Source organism: Corylus avellana, chromosome 7, assembly GCF_965113065.1.
Source record: "Corylus avellana chromosome 7, dhCorAvel1.hap1.2, whole genome shotgun sequence".
Taxonomy (NCBI): Eukaryota; Viridiplantae; Streptophyta; class Magnoliopsida; order Fagales; family Betulaceae; genus Corylus; species Corylus avellana.
The window spans coordinates 18441311-18461724 of record NC_142496.1 but is presented as its reverse complement, the minus strand read 5'-3'; the positions used below and the strand labels follow the sequence as shown (position 1 = coordinate 18461724).

The window sequence follows — 20414 nt, the reverse complement described above, 5'->3', positions numbered from 1 at the left end:
GTTCCTCACGTCTATTTGCAAAGACTCTGCTAATTAGCCCAATCACGTAGAGAACATTAAACAAGAACTATTTTAATTTATAGGTTAAAACTGGAACTAGAAGAGCCTTAATTTACACCGAAACATATTGCTTTTTAACGTAGATGAACATCATCCCTCACATCCATTCACAAAGGCTCCGCTAATTAACCCAAAGAAAGAATACCGAAAATAAAGACATAAAACCATGTTGAAAGCAATTTTTCCAATTTTTTTATTTAAAAATTATGATTATTACTTTATTATATATATTTTGGGTTTTTTAGTAATTTTAGTACAATTCTAATGAGAGAAAATGCATGTGTTGTCACCAAATTAAAGAATAGAATTAGATATTCCATTCTATCTTCTCTCATTACCCATAATTGCTATTATTTTTCCATGTCAAAAAAAAAAAAAAAATTGCTATTATTTTTCTTAATATAATAGTCATTTCGCGTACCAAACGAAGCATTAATAAGGCATTGTATATATATTTTTGGTCCAATTTTTAACAGCATAAATGCCAATTGACATTTCATCATGTAAGTTCAGTATGAATTTCATCGGTTTATCATCATGCCACATATGCAAAGTTATGCCTAAAAGATTCAAAAAATAATAATAAAGAAGTGAAAAGAAACTAAACAGACTTCCACCGCCCTTGTCTTAGTCGTCCCTTAAAATGATTATTTACATGTATTTTATTTTAATCAATTGCTTACAATTCAAAAAAGGAGCACAATCGGAAGAGGGATGAGCCAAGAAATTTTCCAAACACAGTAAAGAAGATGGCGACGAAGGTTAAGCCAACGATACAGTTGGCAATGGCAAGATCAAAGGAAGACATTACCACAGCATATGTGCCCGTGACAAATGCAAGTACCATTGCTACCATTGCCCCCAAAATGAGGATGATGGCCAGAACGACAAGTTTCATGCGACGCTTTTCATCATTAATATCCTTGTCGAAAAGAAATGACATCAATAGGTGAATGAAGAGAGCAGAACTTGACAGCACCATCACCACAAAAAAAACAAGGTTTAGCGACATGGTTATTTGGGGCATTTTTTGCCAAAAAAATGTCCCTATTGATTTCGCAACGCTTGATTAGGGGCACTTGGGACACGTCGGTTTTTATGGCGACTAGAATTTAAGATTGAGACATTTTTTTACTAAAGAGCGCCTCAAAAAGGGGACGTTTGGAACAAAGCGCCCCCTTTTTAAAAGGGGGCGCTTAGTTGTGAAAAACGCCCCCTTTTTAAAATGGGGACGCTTCCTAGGCAAGCGCACCCTTTTTTAAATGGGGGCACTTCCTAGGCAAGCGCCCCTTTTTTTAAATGGGGGCACTTCCTAGGCAAGCGCCCCCTTTTTTAAATGGGGGCACTTTCTAGGCAAGCGCCCCCGTTTTTAAATGGGGCGCTTCCTAGGCAAACGCCCCCATTTAAAAAAGGGGGCGCTTCCTAATCAAGCGCCCCAATTTTAGAATGAGGGCGCTTCCTAGGCAAACGCCCCCCTTTTTTAAAAGGGGTCGCTTGCCTAGGAGGCGCCCCTTTTTTAAAAGGGGTCGCTTGCCTAGGAAGCGCCCCTTTTTTAAATGGGGGCGCTTGCCTAGGAAGCGCCCCCTATTTTAAATGGGGGCACTTGCCTAGGAAGCGCCCTCATTATAAAAATGGAGCGCTCAGGTGGGCAAGAAAGGGGGCGCTTGTGTGTAAAGGGCCCCTATTTCTATATGGGAGCACTTCCACGCCGCAAAGCGCCTTCAATAATTAATATATAGAGAAAATATTTTTCCCATGCAATCCATATATATTTGTTATATTCTCCTGATATACAATACGCAATACAATATTGTATTGCGTATTTTCTCCATAAATATTGAATTAATCCATAAATATTTTCTCCATTCATCAATCTCATACAATCTTATATATATATATATATATATATCTCACAATACATATCTAATCCATATATACAATCTCATATCTCATAAGACATCTAAATCCAAAATGATGATGTCATAAACACAAAGTGTACCACATCTTAAAGAGTTAACAAGAATTGTACCATACATATGAAATAAAATAACCAAAACGATATCATAAACACAAAGTGTACCACCTCTTAAAAGAGTTCACAAAAATTATATATTGCTCGTAAACGGCCAGTGTATTCTGCATTTTCCATGACCTTGTCATAAGCGTCGTCAGTTGCCCAATTTATTGATCCATGTGTCAAGCTTGAGCTTACTACAGTGTCTTGTGAACTCAGAGCCCTCATCTTTTCCTATATTTATATAGAATATGGAAAAGTGTTAGGCACCAACTAATCGACTCATAAAGACTTACAATATTATAGTGTTTTTGAAAAAATAAACACATGCATACACAAATTAAATATACAAGTTAATCACATACAACTTTGTCCTCAATGTTTGTATTGAGGAAACTGCTATGTTACATGGTGAAATGCTTAGAATTTAATTTTTTGGAGCAAATAACTTTTTGGGAGGCATGTCTTACTCTTACTAATTATTATTTGAGACACCTTTTCCTTAGATTGCAAGATTGATGATTAGCTAAGAGTTTAGATTTGCCTTATTTGGTTTTGACTCTAAAATAAATTTTCTTTACTGTTTTACCTAGTGCCCATAAACAAATTTCAAAATGATACAATAGTCAAAATTTAGCAGTAGAAAGGGACTTCAATGGAGTAGATCACTATTGATGATGCTATATATTTTTCTACCCTTTTCAACACATCCGTGCAAAGTATTTTCTCCTAATGAAAATATTATTTGATTTCAAATTTCTAGCTAGTATGTGTGAAAAGATTTTTATTAGTTGAAAGTGGCACCTTAATTATCATGAGAAAAATACTTTAAAACTTATTTTTTTTCGAAAATCAGATGATTGACTAATAATTTCCTGATGATAAGATAAATTTTATGGCAAAGATAAGATCTATCTGGTGGATAAGACAATTAAAATTCAAAAAATGGCACCAATCTCGACGAGTAATTTTGGATAGTAAAGCAGACTATTTTGGCACTACCAATGAAGAGGAAAAACAAAGGAACATGCTAATAAAGGATAAGGAAAAACAATAAAATAAAAGAAAAAAAAGAAAAAAAAAAAAAAAAAGAGAAGGTATTACGAACGAACTGCACAGTGAAATCAAAACTGAATTAAATCTGAAAGAACACTACAAGACAACCACGGAGATTCTTCAAAATTGTGATTGCTGCATTCAACAAACCAACTACACCCTAAAAGCAGAGAAAAAATTGCTGGATTTAAAATCTCTAATTCTCCTAAAAATCATAATACATCAAAAATCTGACTATTAGAATCATAACTCGACAACTTAAAGAGATAGCAGATACAAAGAAAAACAGAGACAGAGAGAGACTCACTAGTACAGGAACGTAGAGAGAGGCAGGCCGGTTTCGACTAGAGAAGATGGCCGGTGGGTTGGCCAACCGTGCGAGTCACTGGGCGCCGGAGAGAGAGATAGGAAAATCGAGATTGAGAGAGGGGCAACTGGCGCTGTAGAGAGAGATATGGATCGATATATATTGAGGGAGAGGGGAGAGGCTAGGGATCAAAAATATATATCAGGATATATATATATCCTGATGCAGAGAGGGGGGACTGGCGGGCCACTCAGGGAGAGGTTAGGGAAAATATATATTGAGGGAGAAATTAAGTCTTAGAGCGGGAACTGAGGAATCAAAAGGAAAATTAAGTTCCCACTCGCAAAAACAAAAAATATGAATATATTAAAATTAAAAAACACTTATAAATTTATTTATAAAAATAAACAGTAAATACAAAAATTAAAATACATTTAAAAGAGACTTAAACTAAAAAATATATAAATGCAAAATCAGTTAATGTGGTTGTCTAGATTAAAAATGCATCTATGTGATATGAAAACAAAAATAATACTAATTCAGAAATTATCGGGATAGGCCACAATAATAATTTAATTCCTGTAATCAATTAAATTCTGTCAAAGTAGTTAACAGATTCCATTAGTGTATCACATCATTACCAATAAATACATGTCATTCTTATTTAAAAGTAAATAAATATATTAAATATATAAATTAATTTTAATATTAAAAAAACAATGAGGGCAGGGATCGGAGGGGGTGGCCAACAAGCCACCCCCAGAAATGGCCGAGAGTGGTGTGCGGCCACCCTTAGCCACCATGGGGTGGCCCGCGTCCCACCCCTTAGGTGGGGGTGGCCTTTGGGCCATCGTTGATTAATTTGGTTGGGGGCTGGGGGTGGTGCACGGCCACCCCCAGCAAAATCTGGGAGTGGCTCGACGGCCACCCCACCTGCGGAGTGGCACGCAAGGCACCCCAGGGTGGCCAAGGGTGGCTGCGCGCCACCCCAATGGGTCGAGGGTGGCGGCAAGCCACCAGGATGGCTCCTTGGCCACCCCTGTGGCTACCAACCGGCAACCAACCCATATTTAAAAAGAAAAAATAAAATAATAATAATAATTTGTAAATTTTATGGGTATTAATTATCATTTCCCCCCAATGAACTACGACCACTCGATTACCATATACCCCTATCAACTACCAACTTTACATTACAACCCCGACCATCAAATTAAACTATATCCTTTCGCTACTAAAACCCACATTCCGTCCGCCAAGGTTGTTTAGTCGGACGGGATCAGCCGGCCATCACGTACGTGCTACTAGTTCATAGGTAGGGATTCGGTGGTGAGTGGGTGGGCGTTGGGTTAGAATTAACGAAAAATTTCATAAGATTTATTTGAATTAAAGATACTGTACGGGGAGAGGGAAAATATTGAAGGGAAAATTAAGCTCGCGCACTAACAAAAATAATTTCGGTGCACCTACTATCTAGGCGCCCTTATTTAAGTGCGCCGGCTGGCAAGTATCCCTAATTAGGGGCGCCTACCAGCTCGGCACCCTTAGCAAAGGGCGCCTAGCTGGCAGGCGCCTCTAATTAAGGGTGCTTAGATGGCAAACTCCCCTAATTAAGGGTGCTTGCCAGCCAGGTGCACTTAATTAAGGGCACCTAGTTGGCAGACGCCCCTAATTAAGGGCGCCTAGATGGCAAGCGCCTCTAATTAAGGGCGCTTGCCAGCCAGCTGCATTTAATTAACGGTGCCTAGCTGGCAGGCGCCCCTAATTAAGGGCGTTTGGATAGCAGGCGTCACGAATTAAGAGCGCTTGCAAGCCAGGTGCCCATAATTAGGGGTGCTTGCCAGCCAAGCGCACTTAATTAAGGGCGCTTGCCAGCCAAACGCACTTAATTAAGTGCGTATAGCTGGCAGGTGCCCCTAATTAAGGGCGCCTGGATAGTAGGCATCCCGAATTAAGGGTGCTTGTCAGCCAGGCACACTTAATTAAGGGCGCCTAGCTGGCAGGCGCCCCTAATTAAGGGCGCCTGGATAGCAAGCGTCCCAAATTAAGGGCGCTTCCCAGCCAGGCGCCCTTAATTAGGGTTGCTTCCCAGCCAGGCGCACTTAATTAAGGGCGCCTAGCTAGCAGTCGCCCCTAATTAAGGGCGCCTGGATAGCAGGCGTCCCGAATTAAGGGCGCTTGCCAACCAAACGCCCTTAATTAGGGGCGCTTGCCAGCCAAACGCACTTAATTAGGGGCGCCTACCAGCTAGGCGCACCTAATTAAGGGCGCCTAGATAGCAGGCGTCCCGAATTAAGGGCGCTTGCCAGCCAAGCGCACTTTATTAACTAAATTGGGGCATGTCCTATTGGAATGTCCTGAATTAAAGGGACGTTTTTCTGCGCAGGCGTTGCTAATTTTATTTTGTGTCGTTTACACAATAAAACGTCCCTATAAGGGGATGTTTTATTAAAGCGCCTCTATTCCAAGCGTTACTAAACCTTGTTTTTTTTGTAGTGCATGGATATGGTATCCGTAATAACAAATGCATTAAAAGCAACACTTCTCCTTAAAAGTGCAGAGCCTGAGTCTGAGCATTCTCCTCCAACGAATCCAACAGGCATGGTTATACATGTTGCAAAGGTTACTGTTGCAATCAGTGCAGCTACTACCAAATGGACTTCCGTTGCTTTCTGCAACATTGATAACATTGATTTCCTCTCTTCTATTTTTCTGTCCCTTAACCTCTGTGTCCACGAAGGCCAGCTTGTGGTTTCGGCTTCGTAATTTATTACTCGTCGAGGTAGTTTACCCAATGCTTTCGAAATTTCAACCATCTGTGTAATATTTATACTGGTATTATTAGGAATTTTTATATAGCTTGTAATAAAAATAACATGTATAATTTTTTTTGTTTATTTTATAAGGAGATTTAGTATGAATTTTTTATTTGGGTGAATTTTCTTTTGATGATTTATTTTGGATTTTTATATGCCTCATGTTCAATAATTTTTTTTTTTTTTTTTTTTTTGTCATAATATGAAATTTGTTGCTGATTTATGTGTCAGAGTTTAATTTATTTCTCAAAACTATTAGTTATCGTAATTCAATTTTTGGAGTTTTAAAACATTAATCGATGATGTGGTAGATATATGTTATATAAAGATTCTCTTATAATGTTGATGCAGCAAATGAAGCTATACAGTATTAAAGCCTCTACTCTAAATATAGAAAATGAGAATATATATGTAGAAACATGTTATTTAATCAATAAAAAAAATAGTAAAACAAGTAGAAACTATTATAGTCCCCAATGTACATTATCGATCAGTTGTTTTCATAGATTTTTTTTTTTTTTTTTAAGACCAACAAATTAACATACAGTCATAGCCTAACCGTTAATATTAATCAAACATATGAAATGATTTTTCATTGTGGAGATTCGACTCTACACCCTAATACATGCCTTGATCACTTGAAAATTTTCTTAAACTATTGAACCACCGCCCTATATCCTTTATACTTTTACATTTTTACTCTTAAAGGTGAGGATGCTTAAGCCATTTGACTTGTGTTGGTTCATGACATGCGCCTTATGACAAAGTCAATTATACTTCTCAAATGACGCAATCATCCCTTTCTAATTAAAATTATGAAATTAGCCCTTAACAATTCCACCCTTTATCCGGTATAAATGGCAAGCTGAACTGGACTGCCAGTTTGGAATTGGAAAGGGTTGGAAAAGGGGCCCACGACTCAAATTCTTTTAAGCAATGGCCCAATGGGACGTCCATCATCGTGAGTAGCCCATGGGCCAACCTAATCCAACTTTCTTTTAGGGCCCATTGGTAAAGGCTCATTGGTAAAGGCCATGTCACATGGAAGCTGGAAAACAAATGTTTTATTGATATAAATTTTACGGTGCATTTGATCCAGTAATTTCACTCATTTCTAAATAATATTGTAGTCTTGTAAATGTCCAGTTTTGCAGTGCGTTAAAAAAAAAAAAAAAAAAAAAATTACAAAGGTGAAAAAGGAATGTTTGATAAAGTTTTTAAGAAGTGTTTTGACTTAAAAACAAATAATAAAACAAGTGTATTGGGTTTTGGAAAAAGTAAAAATTGAGAATTAATTTAGTGGGTGTTATACTTGAGAAGAAAAAAAAAAGTTGAGAATTGGTTTGGTAAAGTTTTCAAGAGTGTTTTGTAAAAATTAAAAATTGAGAAATATTTTTTAAGAATAAAAGGTAAAATAATAATTAAAAAAAAAAAATGGTGTTGTACCATGATAGTAGTGTTGTCACAATGATGGTAATTTGGCAGCCACTACGGAGCCGCAACAACTGTGTGGCCATTGCGCGGTTGGCAAAATCGTTGGTAGCCACTGCACGGCCACCAAACCAAATCACAATTTTAAATGTGATTTTAATAAAAGGTTAACTGTATTTTTAAAATTTTCATTTTTATTAACTGTATTTTGAAATTATTATTTTTTCAAATGGCAGTTTTTGAAACCACTAAACTCAATTGACACTTAATTTAGTAAAAAAAGACAGACACGCTATTCAAGGAAGAAAAATGATTATTTAGAATGTGTTTGGCAAACAACATTGCACTGTTTTTGTTTGGTGAGGAAAAAAAATGAGTATAATAATTAGTATAGAAAAGTAAAAAAGTACTATTGAAAAATGAAAAAATTTTGTTTTGTAGTAATTTTTTTATTTAAATAGTAGTAAAAAGTATATGATATAATATAAAAAGTGAATGATGTGATATAAAAGTGAGAATGTTTTTATGTTGATTTTTTTTTGGGAATGAAATGAATTGTATTTGGGAATGTTAGTGTTGTTTAACAAACAAGGCCTTAGAGTTAAATTAGATAAATTTGTAAAAATAGTTTGACATTTACTAATGTTTCTTTAAATAAGATCGCTAGATAAAAAAATTATGTTTAGAGATTTTAAAATACATTAAATTTGTTTAACAATACTTTGATTTGAAATTTTCATGTATAATAATTCTATATCGACTTAATTATGGATTTGTTTTTTCTTAATTAATTCATAAGAAACTAAAATTTAATTCGTGTTTGAGCCCACACGTGAGGAGGAGTGTTAAATTAATGGTTAAGTAATTAAATTTACATCTTCCTATCAACTTAAGTTTTTGAGATTACTGGTAGTTTAACATGCTATCAGAGCCAAAGGTTCAGAAATTGAACCTTGACTCTGTCATTTCACCCTCCATTTTAATTAAATATTCTTGGACCTCTCCTATTAAAAGAAAAAGGGAGTTTGAGCCCACACATGAGGGGGAGTGTTAAAGTAATGGTTAAGTTATTAAATTTATTTCTTCCAGCTTTTGGGATAACTGGTACTTTAATATCATGTAAGAAAAATGAGAAAATTAATATTGAATATACGTACAAATTTTTTAGTTTTCCCCTAAAAGCACATAGTTATATATGCTTAATCAATAAATAAATTTGAACTATATTTCTGAGAGAGCATATAAATGAGTGATTTTATCCATAATAATTTAGAGGTTATTTCATATTCTTTTATAATTTTAGATGTAATTGAACACTTATAGTAAATTTAGAAAAAGAAAAAGGAGACTGATTGTGATAGAGGAAGAGAGGCAAAAAGTGATAGTTAGTTACCAGTTCGATGGTCCTCAAACAAAAACTAAAGAGATTTGCTTGGTGATAAATTGACGAATACAATTAGGTAAAGGATTTGGTACCGTTTGTTAGTGATGGTGGTGTTGCCCTCTCTTGGGATGGGGGTCGGTACATTGTGACAAATAATTAAAATAGAGGGGCCGGGGTTTTCAAAACTTAGATTGCCCCTCCTCAATAACCAAAAACGCATAAAAATAAAGCAATATGTAATTTTTTTCTTTTTTTTTTAGATGCAAGATGAAATTATGTGTTACCTCTTTATGTGAACGTTTTATAGGTTTTTTGGATCTCCCACGCGTTGAGGTGTTGTTTGTTGAGGGTCATCTTGTCGACTCGAGGGTGACTAACCAACTTCTTTAACTTTAATAATGATTTCGAAGAAGTGGCATATTTGGAATAGAAATGAAGAGATGTATCCCCATCCGCATTCTTCTCATTCAAAAGGTTGTTGAAAGACTAATTTTCTATTATAATTGTCATGATTTTCTCTAGGAACCATTTGTCCCCTCCTTTGATAGCAAAATGGAGTACATTCCAACCTCTGTTATCAACCAGTTCGCAACAATCTGGACACCTTCCTACAATTGTCTCCATCATCCGATAAAAACCACTTTGGGCTGCAATATGAAGAGTTGTCCTACCCTTTGTGTCTTTCATGTATGCTACTTCTCTATCTTTATCCAACAATATCTCTATTGTTGAGCCTGAATAGTAGTAGTATGCAGCCAAGTGAAGTGGAGTCCATCCGTTATTGTCCACTTCTCTACTTATACCTTCAATGTTTTCAAGAATTCTTCTGACCATACCTAAAATAATTTAAATATGTTAAATTTAATGATTCTCTAAATGACACAATTAATCCGCAAGACTTGTGAGGATATTGAAAAAGGTACTTTATGATGATAATTGAATCTCAACGTAATTTATTAATGTTTAGTTTCTACTTTCTTCATAAATTCAAATTAACAATATCCTCATATATAGTCACATGCATTATTGATCAGTCCTTATGCAAATAACTTGTATCTACTCCCTTCCATTATATCTTTTTCATGAGTTGAACTGTAACAGGCAAATGCAGAACATGGATTACATCAAGTTTCCATTTAATCTCCTAGGCCTTAATTTAATTGATAAATAGTATTAAATAATTTCTCTACAGCTAACTAATGTGGCTTTCGTAGCAATTATATATATATATATCATTTGGGTTATTCTCTCAATTTCAATAAAATGCGATCAGAACATATATGGATAGACCTTATAGTGGGGTCTCGAAAAACAAGTAATTTCTGCTGGGCCTTTATCCTTTTTTTAGGTTCATTAGGGTTTTTATTTATTGGAATTTCCAGTTATCTTGGTAGGAATTTTATATCTTTATTTCCGTCTCCACAAATAATTTTTTTTTTCCACAGGGGATCGTGATGTCTTTCTACGGGATTGGGGGTATATATATATATATTAAGTGGAGAGGTAATTTCTTCTTTTAATAAAAGTATATATAATTAATCTGTTTTTCTTTTTTCATGTTGATTCATCAATTAATTAGCAATTACCAAATGTCTCTAGTACTTGAAGCTAATAAGGTTGTTTCGTCATTATTGTAGAATGACTTTTCGTTAGATATATAGGTTTATACTCAAATCACCAACAGTCTTAGAGTTCAAAGGAAGATAATTTAGATTGAGCCGATAGAGTGAAATAATAAGGGAAAGGAAATTCTCATTTGTTTTTCACATTTATCATATCCTAAGCACACACAAAAATCCATAATAAAGTACACTAATCTCATTGTTTATAAAAAAATTATTATAAAAATAAGTTAGTTAAAAACTTATAATTAAGAGGGTTGAATTGTTATTCCACACAAATCAAGCGTCCTTATTTTCTTTAATTTTTTTATTTTGGTCCACCACATAATTTTTATCAAAATTATAACAAAATTTAAAGAATTAAAGCTGCATTACTCATTAATTACTAAATTAACCATGCAAGTAGAACATTGAGAAAATAAATAGGTAATACCTTCATCACTATGTATCACGGCAGCAAGCAAAGCCGTTCTACCAAGGGGACCCCCATGCATTGGTGATTTGCATTTGTCTAAAATTTCGAACAATACATCTTTAAACCCTCCCTCAGCAGCTATGTAAAGTGGAGTCTCATCAGCATCATTAGCAGAATATGAAAAATCTGGGTCTTCTTTAATCAACAATTCCACCACCTTAAGGTGATCATAACGTACAGCCTCGTGTAAAGCCGTGTCTTTTTCTTTGTTTGTCATCCTGAGCATTTCCTTTATTGGTTCAATCCCACCTTCAAGGTCTTTATGGAGAGTTTTGACTATAACTTCCATTATGTCATCATGTCCATACCTTGCCGCAATATGCAATGGAGTTTCACCTTTGGCATTGGCTTGCCGGAACAATGAGGGACACATGTCAATAATTTCTTTCACAAAGTTGGTTCTTGATTCTGATTGTGCAACGAGGGTTTTTGATTCTTCTCCGGCGGCCTTGAGCGTTGTTGTTGATTCTGATCCTGCATTGAGAGTTGATTTCGATTTTGAATTGAGAGTTGTGAAGTAAATATGGAGGATTGTGTTTTTATTCGGAGTTCGTAGGAGGTCAAGAGGGCGATCGGTGATAGCTAGCTTTGAAGAAGTCGATATTTCCTTTTGCTGCCGCATTGTAGGAATCACAACTCATGCAAGTGATGGTCTCTGTTTGGTCAGGTTGATTAGTATTAACAAATGCTTGAGATTCCAACTAATTGGAGGGATCCATTCTTTTTACCGAGTCTTATAAATATCTCTCCACACAAGTGATGGTCTTTGGACTAATAGTACTTTCTATATATGCCTCGCCGTATACTCTTTGTTCTGCATTTCACAAATATCATGAAATAAGCAATAAGGTCACGTGAAACGCAACTAGTAATCCAAGGAACTTAGAAAAGAAGAAGTGCACGGAAACCATAAGTTTTGTTCATATTACTTAATGACGTCTAATTTGTTCATCTAATTCCTATTCCTCTTGGTCCAAATGTCGCCGGTGTAGCACATACTCCAAATAGTACCATTCGTTTGCTCTCATGACAACTGGTGATGACACAAAGTATATATGCATATTAGGGAGTCTTTGACATATTTGAATGAAAAATATAACGGAAAATGTACAACACTATAATATAGAAAGCCTAACACTGCCACCGATCTGAATCAGGCATCATACTCTTATTATTTGCAAAATTTTCACACCTAAACCCCAACAACCAAATGAGAGAAAAAGCTCAAACATTCTAAGTAATTGAGTAAAACCAGTGAGATATGGTGAAATTACCGAGTTGAATCCACCGTGAAAATGGCGGTGATGACAGTGTCGTAAGTCACGGCTTCTATCGAAAAAGTAATTAACTTCAGGTGGATATGTCCAGATAGAGCAACTATGTGAGAGAGTGAAGAGTGAAATTGGGAGATGAAGATGAAAGGTAATGAGTGTGGAGTGAGGCAACGTTCCCAAATATATATATATAGGCAAATGCTTTGAACTTTGAAGATTAAGACTCGATAATTAGGCAAAAAAGAATAAAAGAAGTATATATATATATATATATATATATATATATATATATATATTGTTGGCATCAACATTAATTAATATGTTACTTTGCTATTGATCATGATATATAGTCTTCCAACAATGTCCTTGCATGCGGATCCAATCCCCATGGATGGTTGCATGGATTCACTCTCCAATTAAGTGCAAGAAACTCACAAGCCAAAGCCAAATTCGTCTATAATTTGTATCCCCTCCCTGTTTAAACATCAGTTCAATAACATTAATTTGAATAACACATATCACATGTTGATCAAAATAATTCAACTCAATACTTTATACTCTTCATTATGCATTTCATGAGTTCATGTGAAACACAAAATAGTATTTCAACAAACTTTAAAAAGGGTAAGTGTTCATTGTCCCCCCTTTGTCAGACAAAGCATAAATTGATCATATGATTGGTATTTTTTTATTTTTTTATTTTTTATTTTTTTTTCAAGAAGACACTGTAAGTTGCGGTCATCTTAAAATATAGTAGATAGCTTGTTAAATGACCATTTTTGTGAGCTTTTTTCAAATTTTTAGAGAAAAGCCAAAGTTGAAGAGATCAATAAGAATGCTCTAATTTGCTTATAGTTGAGACAAAATAATTGTAGGGATTCCCAATTAAGTAGAAAATAGCATAATAGAAAATAACATAATTATATAAAACATCAAGATTTATGTGGTTTGGTTTAACAAGCCTACATTCATCGGCGGAAATAACCTCGATAAAATTTACTATCAAATCTCACATAAAAAAGAATTAAATGCACTCAAATCTTGCATAAAAAAGAATTAAATACAAAAGAAAATATACTCTCTTAATTCTCTAAACTTTGATGCCCCCCAAAAGCGAGATAACTCAAAAACAGAAATGGTGTACGTATCTCTCTAGATCTCTCACTCGAATCCATGTTGCCACCTTCTTTCTTTTATAATGACCAAATGTCTTCAATATAAAGTGGCCAAGTCGGTCAGAGCTTTACCATGAAGTAATTAAAGTGAAACAAAACTTCTCCATCAAATATAATAAAGAGACAAAACTTGGCTAAAGGAAAAAACCACAAACCTGCAGCCAAAAATAAAAGGGGCCTACAACACTTATTTAACTCGAGCAATGTTATAAGTCTTTTGGAGTCTTTTAAAAAATAGCATTCTTCTAAAAATTCTGTGAGCCTTATTTGTCTGGGCCCGGCCATGTGGATTACGCGTATGTCATCCTTTTCTTTCTTTCATTTTTGCAGTGCCAATCGATGAATCACATCAAGGTGGCTTTTTGCTTGGTGAAACATGTATATAAGAGAAGTGAAAATTGATTGTGGAACTCACCAAATGTGCCCCCCATCTTTTTGCTTTTTTCATTTTTGCACCAACCAACCACAAATTACTTTGCTTGGTAAAACGTAATCTGGCAACTGGAAAGCGTAGCAGAAGTAATGAATCAAAGCAACTGCGAAAAAGATGTTATACAGCGAAAGACATTGTTATGGTCCTACAGTACACGGGTCACGGGGCTTTAATCCTTGCACATCTTAGGTATTGCGGGGCCTACACGTACACCACTTTTGTCCCCTTGAAATGAATAGTTTTAGACTTTCTTTCCACCACTCAATACCGTTTTAGTTAGGATTTTTTTTTTTTTTTTTTTTTCTTAATAAGGAACATTTGGAATTTTAAGATTTGTATCTTTTAAAATAGTCTAAATATTACAGGAATTTCAATCTATTTTTTGGATTGAAAGTGGACTCAACTCAAATATGGATCTTAAATTTAAAAGACGCGTGCAATTATGGTTGTTTTGAGTATTTGAAGTTTGCACTGAGTGTAAATTTTATAGAAAAAGATAAAACTTTGAATTTTTTAAAGTAATAAAATTCTAAATTTTCTTTTGAATTTGTTAAAAAAAAAAAAAAAAAAACACACACACACACAAAATTGCTTCCAAAACTAGTGGTAAGGCTAATTTGACTTTTAAAAATTAGCCTTACCCCTAGTAGAACTTTTTCGCATATCCTAGTTGCCCACCCTCAATTAATCATTAGGGGCATCAACATTACTATGAGGGCAAGCGAAGAGAATGTTTACTCGTTTCAAATTTCAGACTTTTGGTTGCATAAATGAGTTTTAGAAAGTTAGGTTAAGACACATACTCAATGGAGAAGACAATTAAAATGGGGCATTTAAATTGACAAAGAAAATGATTGAAAGTCTAAATATGATGTTTCATTAAATCATCATTTAAAGGCATCATTTTATTAAAACTTGGAAAAAAAATAGAAGGTAAAACATTTTAAAGGCAATCTTCAGCTATTTAGCGTCAGTCATAACTCTTTTTTTTTTTTTAAACAAATGCTTTATTTATCAATGCAAACCACCACTAAGAATGGCTTCTTCTTTTCTTTCTTTTCATTTTTTTTTTTGGTATCATTAAAAAGTTAATTGTGCTTACATTTAGAAGGATGATGCGACTCACAAAAAAAAAAAAAAAAAAAAAAAAAAAAAAAAATAGAAAAGAAAGGATGATGCGTGAGGTACATGTATCAACTTATTTTTATGTGAGAAATGATTGGTGTCAAATTTTGGTCATATTTCTTTCCTATCATCTTATAAATCAACCATTAGATATGTAAACTTATGGACTCTATATAAGTCAATGATGAACCTCACAAATCTCATGATTAATTTATTAAATTTGTAGATTTATGTAAACGTCATATAAGTCAATTGTACATACCACAAATCTAATAGTTGATTTATTGAATTTGTAAGAGAATATAAAAAAAAAAATATCGACAAATTACTAATACTAATCATTTCTTTTTCTGTGTGCGCACATGCAAATTCCAGCTGCATTTGGGTGCAAAAGGTTTGGTCATTGCTTTATGTATTGGATCATACTATGCATTTGAAAACTCAATATGAACACCTTTAATTGGAAACAAAATCATTCTCTTTTTCTATTGAGTAATTCTCAGCCATACGACATTTACATTATTTATAGAGATAAATAAAATTTAATATGGAAATAAGGGTAACAAGCAACCAATTGTACATAGAATGAAGAGACATGCTATGCGTCCCACGTATGGATAATATAGATTTAATAGTGATTTTGGAAAGTGTGAAGATGAGATAAGGACCAAAGGATACAAGAAGGTTTGGAAATATTTTCGAGATCCTATCATCACATAATGAATACTAATTCTAGTATGTTGCAAAATACAATTCGTTACAACTTTTTTTTTTTTTTTTTTTTTTTGAGGAAACACAACTTGTCAGGTAAATTTAAAGGAAAGTCAGAAACTGTCTCAAAAGTACATGAATTTTAATTTTGAGACAAATAGGGCTCAAGTTTTTAATTTTGAAAGGATCTAAATTTTGACCAAGTGATCTAAAAAAAAAAAAAAAAAAAAGAGAGGAATAGCTATTTCTTGAGCAACTGAAAAAGTTTTCCAAAAAATCTCATTATTATTATTATTATTATTATTATTTCTGCAGACCTTAAAAAAAAAAACCAAAACAAAAACAAAAACAAAAAACCTGACAAAGAACTTATTTTTAATTTCTAGTACATACACTACAAAAAAATTATTGTTTATTGACGGAGGTTTACTGACGTGTCAGGTGACCTGACACGTCAGTAAACACTCCTGACGGGGCTTTCCTGACGCGTGTAAGGCGTGAAGAATGTGGGTGTCAGGAAATGAGAATTCCTGACGTGCTAGGGATGGCACGTCAGGAATTCCTGACGTGTCAATTTTTGACACGTCAGAAATTCTCATGCAGTAAACAAAACTAATCATTCAAGACCCATGCAGTTGAACTAATATATTCAAATAAGAACCATTTTAATTTTTTAGTTAAAACTGGAACTAGAAGAACCCAAAACTATATTAAAATATATTTCTTTTTAATAGAGAAGAACATCGTTCCTCACGTCTATTTGCAAAGACTCCGCTAATTAGCCCAATCACATAAAGAACATTAAACAAGAACTATGTTAATTTATAGGCTAAAACTGGAATTAAAAGAGCATTAATTTACACTAAAACGTATTGTTTTTTAACAGATGAACATCATCCTCACGTCCATTCACAAAGGCTCCGCTAATTAACCCAAAGAAAGAACACCGAAAATAAAGATATAAAACCATGTTCAAAGCAATTTTTCCAATTTTTTTATTTAAAAATTATGATTGTTACTTTATTATATATATTTTGGGTATTTTAGTAATTTTGGTACAATTCTATTGAGAGAAAATGTGTTGTCACTAAATTAAAAAATAGAATTAAATATTTCATTCTATCTTCTCTCATTCCCAGTAATTTTGCTATTATTTTTCCTAATATAATAGTCATTTCGTGTACCAAACGAAGTGTTAATAAGGCATTTTATATATATATATATATTTTTTGTCCAATTTTTAAGAGCATAAATGCCAATATAATTAACATTTCTTCATACAAGTCCAGTATGAATTTGATAGGTTTATCATGCCACATATGCAAAGTTATGCTTAAGAGATTAAAATAGTAATAATAAAGAAATGAAAAGAAACTAAACAGACTTTCAGTACCGCCCTTGTCTTAGTCCCTTAAAATGATTATTTATATATAACTTATTTTAATCAATTTCTTCCAATTCAAAAAAGGAGGAAAATTGGGAGAAGGATGAGGCAAAAAGTTTTCCAAACACAGTAAAAAAGATGGCGAAGAAGGTTAAGCCAACGATATAGTTGGCAATGGCAAGATCAAAGGAAGGCTGCCCGTGACAAATGCGAGTCCCATTGCTACCATTGCCCCCAAAATGAGGATGAAGGCCAAAACGACAAGTTTCATGCGACGCTTTTCATCATTAATACCCTTGTCGAAAAGAAATGGCATCAATAGGTGAATTAAGACAGCAGAACTCGACAACACCGTGGATATGGTATCCGTAATAACAAACGCTTTGAAAGCAACACTTCTCCTTAAAAGTGCAGAGCGTGGGTGTGAGCCTTCTCCACCAACGAATCCCACAGGCGTGGTAATACATGCTGCAAAGGTCACTGTTGCAATAAGTGCAGCTACTACCAAATAGACTTCGGTTGCTTTCTGCAACATTGGTAACATTGATTTCCGCTCTTCTTTTTCCATGTCCCTGACCCTCTGTGTCCACAAAGGCCGGCTTGTGGTATCGTCTTCGTAATTTATTACTCGTTGAGGTAGTTTACCCAATGCCTTCCAAATTTCATCCATCTGTGTAATATTTATACTGGTATTATTAGGAATTTTTATATAGCTTGTAATAAAAATAACACCTATAATATTTTTTTTATTTCATAAGGAGATTTAATATGAATTTTTTATTAGGGTGGATTTTCTTTTGATGATTTATTTTGGATTTTTATATACCTCATGTTCATTAATTTTTTTTTTCTTTTGTCAAAATATAAAATTTGTTTGAGAAAAAAAAAAAAAGTTGGAGAATTGGTTTCGTAAAGTTTTCAAAAATATTTTATAAAAATTAAAAATTGAGAAATATTTTTAAAAAAATAAAAAAGTAAAATAATAGTTAAAAATAAAAAAGTGTTGTACCATGGTGGTAGACTGGTAGTGTTGTCACAATGGTATTAATCTGGCGGCAACTGCGGAGCTGCAATAATTGTGTGGCCATTGCGGGATTGTCAGAATCGTTGGTAGCCATTGCAACGCCACCAAACAACGGTCGTCGCCATCATGTAGTCACAGCACCACCTCAATTTTTAAAATATTATTTTAACTCATTTTTTATTGGTTTATAAAAAATAAAATAAAAATAAAAAATAAAAAATAAAAAATTGTACATAGACAATTTGAACCCTTGAAAAATACAATATTTAGTTATTTTTTTTGAGAAAATTGTGTGTTTTATTATCGCGAAGAGTGTTTTGAAAAGTTTGCTAGGGACCACATCTGAAAATTCATGTGGTAGAGTTTGACATTTACTAATATTTATTTAAATAAGATCGCTAAATAAATAAAAAAATATATATGTTTAGAGATTTGAAAATGCATTAAATTTGTTTAACAATACTTTGATTTGAAATTTTTATGTTTAATAATTCTATATCAACTTAATCATGGATTTGTTTTTTCTTAATTAATTCATAAGCAACTAAAATTTAATTCGTGTAAGAAAAAGGAGAATATTAATATTCAATATATGTACAAATTTTTTAGTTTTCCCCCCAAGGCAGATAGTTATATATAAATAAATAAATAAATAAATTTGAAGTATGTTTATGAGAGAGCATATAAATGAGTGATTTAATCCATAATTTAGAGGTTATTTCATATTCATTTATAATTTTAGATGTAATTGAACACTTATACTAAATTTAGAACAAGAAAAATGAGACTGATTATGAGAGAGGCAAAAAGTGATAGTACTCCATGGATGGTCCTTAAACAAAAACTAAAGAGATTTGGTTGGTGATAAATAGAAGGAGAATACAAGGTAAAGATTTGGTACCGTACCGTTTGTTAGTGATGGTGATGTTGCCCTCTCCTGGGGTGGGGGTGGGTACATTGTGACAAATAATTGAAATAGCGGGGCCAGGGTTTTCAAAAATTGTTAGATGGCCCCACCTCAATAGCCAAAAACACAGAAAAATAAAGAAATATGTATTTTTTTTTTTTATTTTTTTATTTTTGAGATGCAAGATGAAATTATGTGTACATTGAGAAAACAAATAGGTAATACCTTCATCACTATGTATCACGGCAGCATGCAAAGCCGTTCTACCAAGCGGACCCCCATGCATTGGTGATTTGCATTTGTCAAAAATTTCGAACAATACATCTTTAAACCCTCTCTCGGCAGCTATGTAAAGTGGATTCTCACCAGCATCATTAGCAAAATGTGAAAAATATGGGTCTTCTTTGATCAACAATTCTACCACCTTAAGATGATTATAACGTACAGCCTCATGCAAAGCCGTGTCTTTCTCTTTGTTCGTCATCCTAAGCATTTCCTTTACTGGTTCAATCCCCTTTTTTAATGGTCTTGATCATGGCGATTTTGGGCACAATATTTGGTTAGAACTTCCACTATGTCACTATGCCCGTACCTTGCCGCAATGTGCAATGGAGTTTCACCTTTGGCATTGGCTTGCCGTAATAATGAGGAACGACACATTTTAAGAATTTCTTCCACAATGTTGGCTGTTGATTCTGATCCTGTATTGAGAGTTGATTTCGATCCTGAATCGAGAGCGGTGGTGTAAATATGGAGGATTGTGTTTTTATTTGGAGTTCGCAGGTGGTCAAGAGACTGATTGGGGATGTATTTGAAGAAGTTGATATTTCCTTTTGCTGCAGCTAGCATTGTAGGCATCACAACTCATGCAAGTGATGGTCTCTGTTTGAGATTCAAACGAACTGGAGGGTTGATTAGTTGATTCAGATCCTGAATTGAGGGTTTTGATGTGAATATGGAGAACTTTCTTTTCATTTGGGGTTAGTAGGAGGTCAAGAGACTGATCGGTGATATCTTTGAAGACCACGATTTTGCCCTCTGCTGCAGCGTAGTAGGAATTACGATCCATGCAACTGATGGTCTCGGTTTGCTCGAGTTTATTAGCATTAACAAATGCTTGAGATTCAAAGGAATTCGAAGGATCCATTCTTTTTATAGAGTATTATAAATATCTCTCCACTCCACACAAGTGATGGTCCGTCTACTAATAGTTTCT

The 20414-nt window shown here is 34.1% G+C and overlaps 1 pseudogene; it reads right to left on the bottom strand.

The window, feature by feature from the left end:
* Nucleotides 1–739: 739 nt before the first annotated feature.
* LOC148584610 (uncharacterized) lies at nucleotides 740–20372 on the bottom strand (annotated as a pseudogene).
* Between the last annotated feature and the right edge of the window lie 42 nt (nucleotides 20373–20414).